Source organism: Coccinella septempunctata, chromosome 4, assembly GCF_907165205.1.
Source record: "Coccinella septempunctata chromosome 4, icCocSept1.1, whole genome shotgun sequence".
Classification (NCBI taxonomy): Eukaryota; Metazoa; Arthropoda; class Insecta; order Coleoptera; family Coccinellidae; genus Coccinella; species Coccinella septempunctata.
In genome coordinates this window covers 27,738,443-27,750,876 of record NC_058192.1, presented here as the reverse complement: position 1 = coordinate 27,750,876, position 12,434 = coordinate 27,738,443, and the positions used below count along the sequence as shown (strand labels likewise).

Below are 12,434 nucleotides of genomic sequence, written 5' to 3'. Positions count from 1 at the left end.
TCATAGATTTTTTTATTCCAGTAGCGCTCATATATTACCGACTGTAGTATGGGTGCTCAAGCCCAAGTACCCTACGGTACGTGAAAACGTCTCGCATCTTCAAAGATTACCCAGAGGAAAAATGACAGTACTTAATCGATATAAATCGGTTTACAAAGTACGAGGCAGATTACGACGACCAAGACGAAACTCATTCGAATGGAAATTTCGAAAAATGTATGGCAAACTGGTGGAACCAGTGAGTGTAGGTTCGGCTTCATCATCGAGCAGTAGCCAGATTGCTTTTACATCATTATTATTCAGCCCCCTGTGCAGCCGAAGACCTGCGGTTGTTCGGAGGAATAGCCATCGTCTTCAAAACGAAATTTGTACATGTACCTGAACTCATCAACCAGCAACTTTCACTAGGAAATTAAGACTCTGATCTTGACAAGAAGTATTTCCATGACAAACCAATCAAGAAGGTTGTATGGACAAGAAACTGGCTATACTTATTAGGTTAGGTTGAGGTCTGAATAAACTAGACTGGATGAGTGTGTGTGTGTGTGTGTTATGCGAAGTTGTTTTCTAGAAAATAGGACTCCAGATCCTCGTTACAATCCATCCACTAGGATGACCATTGGTGCTTGAGTATGTAGGAATTTGATTCAATAGGAACATTATCTAATAGTAAATAGCATTGGAAACAGTTTCACTGAAATTCAAACGGATATGTTCGAGAATAGAAAATCTGTAATTTCCATATGAAATGTCACTTTTTCTCTCATAGAATGGCATATCTACACATTCGAGAATCGGACGTCAGCAGGGAAACATTCCCGAGCCGAGTGGACTCCAGAATTATCTGGAAGCGTCAGGAACTCACTCAATCCTATAGAAGGGGCGACTACCTGGGAAAAGGGCAGTGAATTATTAATTTTTTCCCCTCCCTGTATTTCGTAATTTCGTAAGCACCGAGTGGGAGAGGTAAGAGGGGAAAATCAGCTGATTTGGAGGTTCTGGAATTCTCTGTTTCTTCGAAAACCGCCCGTCCGTGTCGGCGAAAAATGCGAAACGAGATTTTTCAACAGGAATGTAAACGATCCAGCTTCACCCGGGGCCTGTTGCCGTTTCTTATCACTCGAGTCGATAAGGTCCATTTTCGCACAACAGCCAAGGGAGATCACCACATCAGCTGGCATTAACGTAACCAAAATGTACCTAACTCCAGTCATCAGCTGACCCAGATTTGTACTTTTATATTTCAGTTAGACCTAAAACTGCAATAATATCAACTTCGAGTCTTTCTTATTTTCACTGCCCAAAAATTTTTCCCCATGCCAGTTATGTACAGTAAGTTTAAAATGAGGATCTTTCAAAATTACTACATTGAGAGTATGATGTCTTGATTGAGAGATGTTCAGTTTCGTAAACAATTGAAATGACTTGATTTATGAAGGAAGATATAGAAACATCTTGATTGAGTAAAGAGTTTATGAACTCTCAGGTGGGAGTTTTCAGGTATCTATGTGATTATAGCCTCTCCTCTCAAATGCCAACCTCACCTTCTCGCGGTGCACCCTGTTCTTACGAACGAGGCTCTGGCGACCGAACATGAGCGGTATATCTCTGTTTCCCACAATCACCTAGCCTAAATATTGGCTTGAGCAGGAAATGGCTCTCTGCGTTGCTTAAGTTACGTCTCAGACCTTGTCGTCTCAGGTTACCTGCGCCACAAGATAATCTAGTCGCAACCGCAACCAAAGTTGCACTGACAGCGTTACCAGTGCAGCTTTAAAACACCTTCTAACGCAGCTCCTACAAAAAGATGGATCAGTCGAACAGGACAAAATTTGTATCCGGAGGTAAAATATCCTCCCATTCGGATCTCCGGGGGAGGGTGCCTGAGCGACTGAATCATCGTACAACAACCAATGAAAAGCACATAGCTTTTGCAGCATGGAACGTCAGAACCTTGCTAGACAACCCCAAGGCCGACCGACCAGAGAGGCGTACTGCCCTAATCGATAAGGAACTGCAACGAACATCCATTGCAATAGTTGCCTTAAGCGAGACACGCTTCTCGGGCGAAGGTAGCTTGGTAGAACATGCCTATACTTTTTCCTGGAAGGGCTTGCCAGAAGGCCAAATCAGACAACATGGTGTAGGCTTTGCCATTAGAAACGACCTGGCCGCCAAACTAACCGAAAATCCAGTTGGCATCTCAGAACGTTTAATGACTCTACGCTTTCCTGCAGCAAACAACACGTTTGTGAACATCATTGCAGTATACGCACCCACTTTGAACTCCTCTGACAACTCAAAGGACACTTTCTACGAATCACTCGTTGCTACATAAAGTAAAATCCCAAAACGGGAACGTATTATCCTACTTGGAGACTTCAACGCCAGAGTGGGCAGATGTCAAGACACAGAACTATGGCCGGGAATAATAGGGAAACACGGCACAGATAGCATTAATTCGAACGGAGAACGTCTGCTGGCTCTTTGTGCAGAACACAACCTTTGTATAACGAACACCTTTATTACGAGACCCAATTCAAGGGGGACCTGGCGCCACCCGCGCTCAGGGCATTGGCATACTCTCGACTATGTGATCGTGAGAAGAAAAGATCTCAAAGAGGTGTTGGTCACTAAACCCAGAGCAGATCTGGAGTGCTGGACTGATCATAGGCTGGTAATCTCGAGAATGAAGATCTCAATGCTCCCAAAATACTAACGCAGGCCAAACTTACTAAGAGAGCGCCTTCAAATCTTCAAACTACATAAACCTTCTACAAAGGAAAGCTTCACAGCTGCCGTCAAAGATAGCCTAACACCACCGGATTATGACGACGACATTGAGAGTCATTGGCTTCGCTTCAAATCATCTCTTACAAATTCAGCGAAAGAAATACTGGGCACAGAACGCTCCCGAAAATCCCCAGACTGGTTCGCCGAGAAAGAAACTCATATCGCACCCCTTCTGGAGGCAAAACACTAAGCGATGAAAACAGCAATTAACAAGCCTAGCGATGTTGCAGCCCAAAAATGTTTTAATAACATAAAACGCGAGGTCCGTCAAGAAATAAGAAAAATCAAGGACAGCTGGTGGAAAGAAAAAGCCAGGGAAATACAAGCTTACGCCGATAACCATGATTACAGGCGTTTTTTCGAAGCTATTAAAACTGTTTATGGTCCAAGAAGAAAAGCTAACTTTCCTATAAGAGATACTAATGGAGATTCTAACTGATGACAGAAAAATTCTCGAAAGATGGAAGGAGCATTACTCACAGGTCTTGAATCAAAATAACGACTCGGATTTGTCCATTTTAGACCTGCTCCCCCATAGCCTACTAGAGTTACTTCTAGTAGGCTATGGCTCCCCTCGTATAGTCCGATGACATCGCTTGATGACGAAATCTCAATGTCGGAAATCATAAGTGCGATTAAAAATATTGTAACGTTTTCTTCGCTAAATTAAAACGTCCGACTGAATAAAATTATTTATTTACACTTAATAAACTTATATAATAACTCACAAACTTACTATTTCACTACTATTTATTTCCACTCTTGTTTATTTCCACTAGTCGCTTGCACTGTAACTGTACTTATACTTGCCTACCTGCTCCTCCGCTGGGCTTATATAGGCGCCGGAAACATTCAGGTACCTTCGCGGTTATTCTGGAAGCTCTCGACCGCTCTGGTTCTCGAAAGGTCCGACAGCAAGGGCCGGACTGGTTACACTGTCCCCTCCTTAAGCCCGTTCTGTCCCAGGACAGTTTTAGTGAATTCCTCCGAGGACCGTGGCGAAACCTGCACTCATCACCGTTCCTACAGTAGCCATTCTGATGGAAGTAGCACTCCACAGTTTTTCCAGGCTCTCTGGTCTGCTTCGGGTTGAAACTGCACACCAGGATCCGTATACCAGTCCCCTGAAATAACACCTCCAGCATGCTTCGCACAACTCGCCAATTCAGCTGGTCCAATCCACAACCGAGCTTGGGAACAGCTAATTTCCTAACTCCAAAGCGTTGAAGGTCTTCTTTCAAGCTATGCAGTGCCGTCCATAGATTCTGATAGGTTGGCTTCTGATAGGAATGTTGCTTTGTGACTAGGTTATAAATGAACCGACCTTCAGCCTTCAATTTCAAAACTTTTCCGATTCTTGGCTGCTGTCGCAATAGTTGTTCCTGACGTCCAAATTTATTTCTGAATACTCTTGCTATTCCTTTGCTCATACGAAGGTCCTCCGCTACGCAATGAGCGAGAGAGTATTCCTCAGACACGGTAAAGAGATCTTGATGTACTTCCTGTGTAACGCCGAACCGTGCAACGCGTGTCTCACCATAACAATCCATAAACTTCTGGTAATCGCTGCTACCTTGCATCGGGGCTTCCACAAGACGTACTTCTTCTTTGTCCTGCACGTACGGGGCTAATCGGTTGAAATGGACAACCTTTGGTTTTCCTCTGGGGAGCTTCCTTATCCGGTAAACTACATCATTTATCCTCTTGATTATTTCAAACGGTCCCTCCCACTGTCTCTGCAGCTTTGGTGAAAAACCTTTCCTCCTTTGTGGATTATGTAGCCACACCAGATCTCCAGTGGTGAATCCACCTTCAATAGCCTTGATGTCGTAGCGCATTTTCATTCGGTCACTTGCTTGCTGCATTTGATTGCGTACCTTGTCATGAATGTAATCCAGCTTGTTCCTTAATTTACTAACGTAGTCCTCCCCAGCTACGTCTTCTCCATGCTAACATCCAAACTCTAAGTCGCAAGGCAGCCTTATTTCTCGGCCGAACATTATACTGGATGGAGTTTCCTTGGTAGATTCTTGAACCGAAGATCTATATGCCATGGTGAATAGATGTAAATATTCATCCCAATCCCGCTGGTGATCAGAAACTACTTTGGCTAGATGTTTTCCCATGGTCCGATTCATTCGTTCGACCATGCCGTCTGATTGTGGATGAAGAGGTGTAGTCCTTGTTTTGTGAATTCCCAATTTGCTGCATACCTCTTGGAATAACTTCGATTCAAAATTTCGGCCTTGATCACAATGCAGCTCCAGAGGTATTCCAAATCTGCAGAAGAATTCTCTGACCAATTTATCAGCTACCGTACTTGCTTCTTGATTAGGAATACCGTAGGCTTCCACCCATTTCGTGAAATAGTCCATCGCTACCAAAATGTACTTGTTTCCATGGTCTGTTTCGGGAAAGGGGCCAGCGATGTCGATAGCTACTCGTTCCATGAGAGATCCGACGTTTTATTGCTGCATTGGTGCTTTTCCTCTACCATCAGGTCCGTTAGCAGCAGCGCAAACCTTGCATCTTCTACACCAATCTTTAACGTCCCTCTTATAATTTGGCCAATAAAATCGCTGCCTGACTTTTTCCAATGTCTTGGTTATCCCGAAATGTCCACCTGAAGTTCCGTTATGTAGTCTGGTCAGAATGTCTGTCACACGGCTCTTTGGCACAATCAACTGAAGTCTCTGCTCAGTTCCATCTTCATTTTCCCAACAACGTTTCAGAAGACCTCCATCAATCTTCAACGTTTCCCATTGTGCCCAATACGACTTCACATTCTGGCTCAGTCTGGATACTTCTTCCCAAGTAGGTCGTCTATCGCTCTTCTTCCAACTCATGATTACTTTCAAGTCGTTATCTTCCTCTTGTGCTCTTTGAATTTCTTCAGGTAGCCAGTCGTCTTCGATTACGGTGGTCCGCCTTATATCGATCTTTTCTTCCAGGCGCGAACAATGGCTGGAATTCTGGGGACATTCGATGGTTTTGGTCGAGCCATTGTCTACCACAGTGACTCCTTTTATTTTCCCAGCTGTAGCCCTTTCAAATTCTGGACGATTTTGCTTGAAATGCCTCCTTTTGTTGCAGTTCCAGCACACAGCATCCTTTTTCCTAGCAAGCAATATTCTGCGGACTTTTTCTCTGACAATCTCCTCAACAGATCGATCTGTTTCTTGCTCTTGTCGTACACGAAGGTGTCCCCTATGCGACGCTTGCTTCGCTGCCTCTATTTCCAAAGCCTGGGCTAAGGCATCATCTATGGTTCTAGGGCGTGCTAGTCTCAGGGCTTGTTGTATTTCACTATCCTTTATCCCATCCACGAATGTCTGGATTGATAGCTGTTCCAGGAAGGTATCTGGAGCAGATGGATAAGCCAGTCTGACTAATCTCGCCACATCAGCTTCAAACTCCTGGAGATTTTCCCCTGTTTTCTGCACTCGGTTCTTTATTTGTGCATGGTAAACTTGTTGTAGATGAGCATCGCCATATCTCATCTGAAGTTTCGATGTAAGAACTTCGTAACAGGCTTGTTGACTCTCCGGAATCGTTTGCAGAATGTTGAGTGCCTCTCCTCGTAGAGCTATTATTAATGCCGTGGCTTTTTCGTTATCGTTCCAATTGTTCGCCAGCGCAGCAGCTTCAAACTGTTTCTGATATGTTGACCAGGGTATTTTTCCATCAAAAGTTGGAGGCTTGATCTTCATTCTACTACCTTCGCCGTCATTTTCCGCTTTCGCTGTGCTGTAGGGTGTTGAAGCCAAAATATCTGTTCTGTTTGACATTCTTTTCAAGGAATCTATCAATTCGGAATGATGTTCAATTATTCCTGCCATTTCTTCCAATTTTCCATTAACGTCGTCATAAACTTTGTCAAACTTTTCGTCAACTCTTTCATGAACTTTGTCAAACTTTTCATCAACTCTTTCATAAACTTCGTCAAATTTTTCGTTCACTATATCACACTTCTCGTCTACTTTTTCAAATTTTTCATTTATGGTTTCCAGTTTCTTATCCAATTTATCTGTAAGTTGACTCACCACATCATTACAATTTTCCTTAATCTGGTCCATTTTCTCATTCAATTTTCGAGAATTTTCTTCCATTTGGACCATTTGTTCGTTCAACTTACAAGAGTTCTCGTCCATTTTCTCATTTAACTTATAAGAGTTCTCGTCCATTTTCTCATTCAATTTTCGAGAATTTTCTTCCAACTTACAAGAATTGTCGTCCATTTTCTCATTTAATTTTCTCAAAAAGTCCATTACCGCTTGAGTCTCCATCGCGTTCTGCAGTCTTGTGGTCACTGGCATGAACTCCTAATATCCAAAATTATTTATTTAATTCGAGCGATGTTGAACCGCACACTTGACACCAATGTAACGTTTTCTTCGCTAAATTAAAACGTCCGACTGATTAAAATTATTTATTTACACTTAATAAACTTATAACTCACAAACTTACTATTTCACCACTATTTATTTCCACTAGTCGCTTGCACTGTAACTGTACTTATACTTGCCTACCTGCTCCTCCGCTGGGCTTATATAGGCGCCGGAAACATTCAGGTACCTTCGCGGTTATTCTGGAAGCTCTCGACCGCTCTGGTTCTCGAAAGGTCCGACCGCAAGGGCCGGACTGGTTACAATATGAAAAATGATAAGTCACCTGGTCTAGACGGCATTCCAGCCGAGATATTCAAGGCCTTGGATGAAGACATTGTCAATAGTCTCCTAACACTATTCCGCAAGATCTGGGAACAGGGAAATGTGCCACAAGACTTCAGAGACGCTTTAGTTATCAACCTCTATAAGAACAAAGGCGATACGTCGAATTGCAACAACTACAGGGGCATATCGTTGCTTAGTGTGGCCGGTAAAATTCTCTCGAAGATTATGGCTAATCGTCTGGTTCCACTCTTGGAGAAGCTATTGCCTGAATCCCAGTGCGGTTTCAGACCAAATCGAGGTACGGTGGACCTAATTTTCACACTGCGACAGCTGCAAGAGAAGGCCCGTGAACAACAATCAAGGGTCTATACAGCCTACATCGATCTAAGTAAGGCGTTCGATTCGGTGAATCGGAGAGCGCTATGGAAAATCATGGCACGTCTTGGAGTACCCGAAAAATTCTAAGCAGTGTGTGAAAGCCTTCATACCAACAACACCGCTACAGGATAATGGTTCTACAACCGACCATTTCTCAACCAACTCTGGAATAAAACAAGGTTGCGTATTAGCGCCTTTACTGTTCAATATTTTCGCCATAGCTGTATCGATGATTGCTGACATGAGTATGCCTGTAAGAGGTGTTGGCATAAGATTCAGATTTGATGGTGGCCTGTTTAACCTGAAGCGCCTCAGAGCAAAAACCAGTACCAAGTTTATCACTGAACTTCAATATGCAGACGACTGTTCACTTATCGCTAGCAGCTCGGAGGATCTACAAATAATGTTGGACACCTATAAACATATATACGAAGCTTTAGGCCTTAGACTCCATATCGACAAAACCAAAATCCTGGTTAGTCCGCCAGAAAGCCTTCAAACAGATATCAGCCTGGAGAATGAAACTCTAGAACAGGTCGAGCAGTTCAAATACTTGGGAAGCTTCATAAATACTAGGGCTTACCTTGACACGGAAATACACAACCGTATCAATTCGGCATCACGGGCATTCTGGAAGCTAAAGGGATAATATATTCTCCAAGTCTTTCCCTCAATGACCTAAAAAAATTTGGATCGTCTGATCCAAACGATTAGAAATCAAAAAGCATACAGGGAACCCAACATTGTTCTCATATTTCACTAAAACAATAGTCAATTGATAATTCCTCATGTTGGTTCCATGATATGCCACCAATACAAATAATTTTTGGGAATTCCCTCGGCTTTCTTTCCATAGTCTTGTTCATGAAAGCTATAGCAAAATCTTCAATTTGTGGCTGAGGGTGACTTTCTCCTGATAAAAATATGACAAGCAGGTATTAAATCAGAATCAAATTAGTGTATAAAAACATACCTATCTGCTCGAATAAGAAAACAGTGTTTTCATCTTGACTGTTCAATTCTTCCACTTTTAAGGCTGTTGCTGTCATATCATCTGCATTTCGCTGTTTGTTTATGTTAAATTTTCGAATGATATATGAGAGATCTCCTTTTGTTGAAATATTCATTCTCTCTAATTTTCCTTCATTCATGTAACTTGCATCTTCAAGAACTCTTTCCTTAGTTACTCCGGCAACAAGTTTGTTTGCAAGAAGTTCCTGCTAAGTATTGGAGAGACGTTTAGATCGAAGTTCATCATTATGACCAACATGTGTCTCTATATATTTGACCGCCACTACTGAAATAAAATGAATGAAGGAATGTAATGTGATGCTATAAAAATGTTACCAGAACTGTTAATTTTAACAGAAACTCTTGATGGACATAATCCAGATATCTTAATGCTGCCTCCCTTCTTCATATTTCGATGGCTACATGGACTCACATATCCTAAAAATAATATATGTATTAAAATTTCATGATTGTGATTCAGCTCTTCAAAAACTAACCTATATTATTACTACGAATTGCAGTTACAATAAATATATTCTTCAGCAGAATCAGTTTTAACTGCTCGTTCTAAAATGTAATCTACATTCCTGTTGGAAAGAGAACTCCAAGCCTCAAAATCTTCCTTGTTTGCAAAATGATGGCTAGACTGTTGGATTACCAAAGAATGCATCTGCTCCAAATGATCTATCAAATTTTCGTGGGATCCAAATGATATTTTATCCTCATCAGAGCAAAGTGGGCATTAACCATGCTTTGTTTTTTTTCCCCCAAGTGCTTAGCTATGCATTTTTTTTAGGTGCCGATTTTTGTTCGACACACTGGAAAATTGTTTGGTATACCAATTGTTTTCCACATAGGTGGCAAACTAAAAACATAAAAACAAATAAAACATAAGCAAAAAAAAATATAAAAGTTCGAACTCACTTTTGCTGGTCCATGTGTAATGTTGTTCTCTTGAAATTCAGCAATCAAAATTGCTTTGTCCAGTCGATTGGTGAGTAAATGTCACAATTTGTGTTTTTGCGAATTACAATAATTAACTCAACGCTATTCAATAACCACTCTGAATTCAGAAGAATAATAATAAAATAATCACAAGAGCGCCGAGACCGATCTCTCGAGCGGGAAAATATTTGCATAAAGTAAGTCAAGATCGATATCGGTGTGTTCTGTGAATATTTGTTGACATAGAAAGAGACAACTGTCTTCTGCTCTTTCAATCTGTTAGCTTTGCCCTGATTGGCCAGGATTTTGGGATTCTTTGAGAGAATTAACGTATGCTGGTGACTATCCATGCCCGGAGTGTGGTAGGATATGTAGGTCACGGTTGGGACTCTACAGTCACAGGAGAGCACACAGTCGCAATTAGCCCTGAAAAATTATAAGTCTGTTCGCACCTTTTTTTTCTTTTTCCTTTATTTTTCTTTTCTTTTTGTTTTCTCCCTTTTTAGTCTTTTTGTAGATTCTTTCCCTGCAACGGGATACAGCAATGAATGTGATAAAAATCTGTTCAAGGAAAATCTATCTAAGGAAAATTATTCAACGTTATGATATATTCATGGAATATTAACTCTAATATTCACACAGTGAGCTTCTATCAGCTGTGAAATCTTTAAAGAACAAACAGTCCGTTGGTTATGATGAAATTCCAATGAAAATTGTCAAGGCATCGATTGAAATTATTCTTTCACCCCTATGTTTTATAATCAATCGTTCGTTTAAAGAGGGCATTTTTCCGGACAGTCTGAAGATTGCCATTGTGAAGCCAATATATAAGAAGGGTCCCATTGAAGAGCCAAATAGTTACAGACCTATCAACATCTTATCTTCATTTTCAAAGGTCTTCGAGAAAATTCTATGTAACAGACTTCTGAGTTTTTTTCAAAAATTTAATGTTATCTCGAAACATCAACATGGCTTTGTGAAGAACAGAAATATTGAAACCGCCACATTTGAACTTATAAAGAAAGTTTTAGTTACCCTCGAACAAGGTGAGGTTCCCTTGGGTCTATTCTTGGATCTTACCAAGGCTTTTGATAGTGTGGATCATGAACGATTGTTATCAATTCTTGAGGACTACGGCATCAGAGACAATCAGTTAAAGCTAATGGAGAGTTACCTGTCATCCAGGAGACAGATAGTTGTTATGGAAGTGGATGGTGAAATATTGCAGTCCAACGAGAGAGTAATCACTATGGGCGTTCCACAGGGAAGTATCCCAGGACCTCCACTTTTCATTATCTACATTAATGGTTTACCTAAGGCCAGAATTCCAAGCAGGCACAATATGGGTATGTTTGCTGATGATACCAACTACATTCTCGAATCCCCTTGTGTTGCAACAGCTATAGAAAACTCAAAAAGTGTACTGAAGTCAGTGGGTGACTGGTTGGGAGCTCACAATCTTGTTTTGAATGTTGATAAAACGCAGTGTTTATTTTTCTATAGTGAAAGATCTAAATTGCACTTTCCTTTGTCAATAAACTTTTCAGGTAATGATGTCATGGTTAGAGAGAGTGTTACTTTTTTGGGAATTGTAGTGGATAGACACCTTAAATGGGGACCTCATATTGAACATCTTAGAGGTAGACTCAATTCTGTAAACTACATGCTTTTTATGTTGAGAAAGCAAATCGATTTTGATCTGCTTAAAGTTGTAAATTTTGCCAGCTTTCAATCTATCCTGTCATATGGAATAATTTTCTGGGGTAATTCTTATGTGAGCGATTTATTTGTCATTCAAAAACAAGCTTTAAGAACAATGTTAAATTTAGGATATAGAGAATATTGTAGGGGATTCTTTAAAGGCAATAATATTCTAACTATCTATGGTTTATATATATTTAGATTAATGATTTTTTTCTGTAAACACAAACATTATTTCGAGCCTTACAAAAATTTAAATGCTACTAGAAGAATATTTCCTTATACTGTACCAGCACACAAGACTACTTTAAGAGAAAAAAACGTAGAATATATGGCAGTGAGTATTTTCAACATGTTGCCACCTAAAATAAGAAATATTTCTGACCCTTTAAAATTTAAGAAAGCTTTGTATCCTGTGATTTTAACCCTCTAATGCCCAAGTTTTTTTTCTTTTATAAAATCATTTCCGTATAGTTTCAAATTAGCTTATGTAAACTACATCTTTTTTTCGCAAATAGTTAACTGATTTACATAACACCTGTATACTCACAAAATGAACCTATACTGAAGGCGGACATGGGCAGAATAATTTTGTATCCACTTATATGCAACCAGTCTCAAGGCGGACTTGGGTATTAGAGGGTTAAACTGTGAGCCCTACAATATAGGTGATTTCAAAGAATTTTGTAAAGGTTAACCATTTTTCTATTCCATGTTTCTGACCTATTCCAATTTTACGTTATGTAATCTAATGGAATCAATAAATATTATTATTATTATTATTCCAAATTGATTCATGATTAATATTGTCCTTTGTTTCAATACATACAACTTATGATCCTCCTCGAATTAATATTATTTCCTAAAGTCAATTAATTGTATTTTTGCTGACCGATTTCATACCAAGGATTATAGATCATGTTTTATAATCCC

The 12,434-nt window shown here is 40.3% G+C and overlaps 1 long non-coding RNA gene across 1 annotated transcript; it reads right to left on the bottom strand.

Annotated features, from left to right (window-relative positions):
* Positions 1-8,495: 8,495 nt before the first annotated feature.
* On the bottom strand, positions 8,496-9,956 carry LOC123311799. The gene is made up of 5 exons (XR_006537514.1): positions 9,780-9,956; positions 9,353-9,720; positions 9,192-9,293; positions 8,818-9,141; positions 8,496-8,757 (listed from the first exon to the last, which is right to left on the bottom strand). It is a non-coding gene; the product is annotated as an uncharacterized LOC123311799 (long non-coding RNA).
* Positions 9,957-12,434: the final 2,478 nt, after the last annotated feature.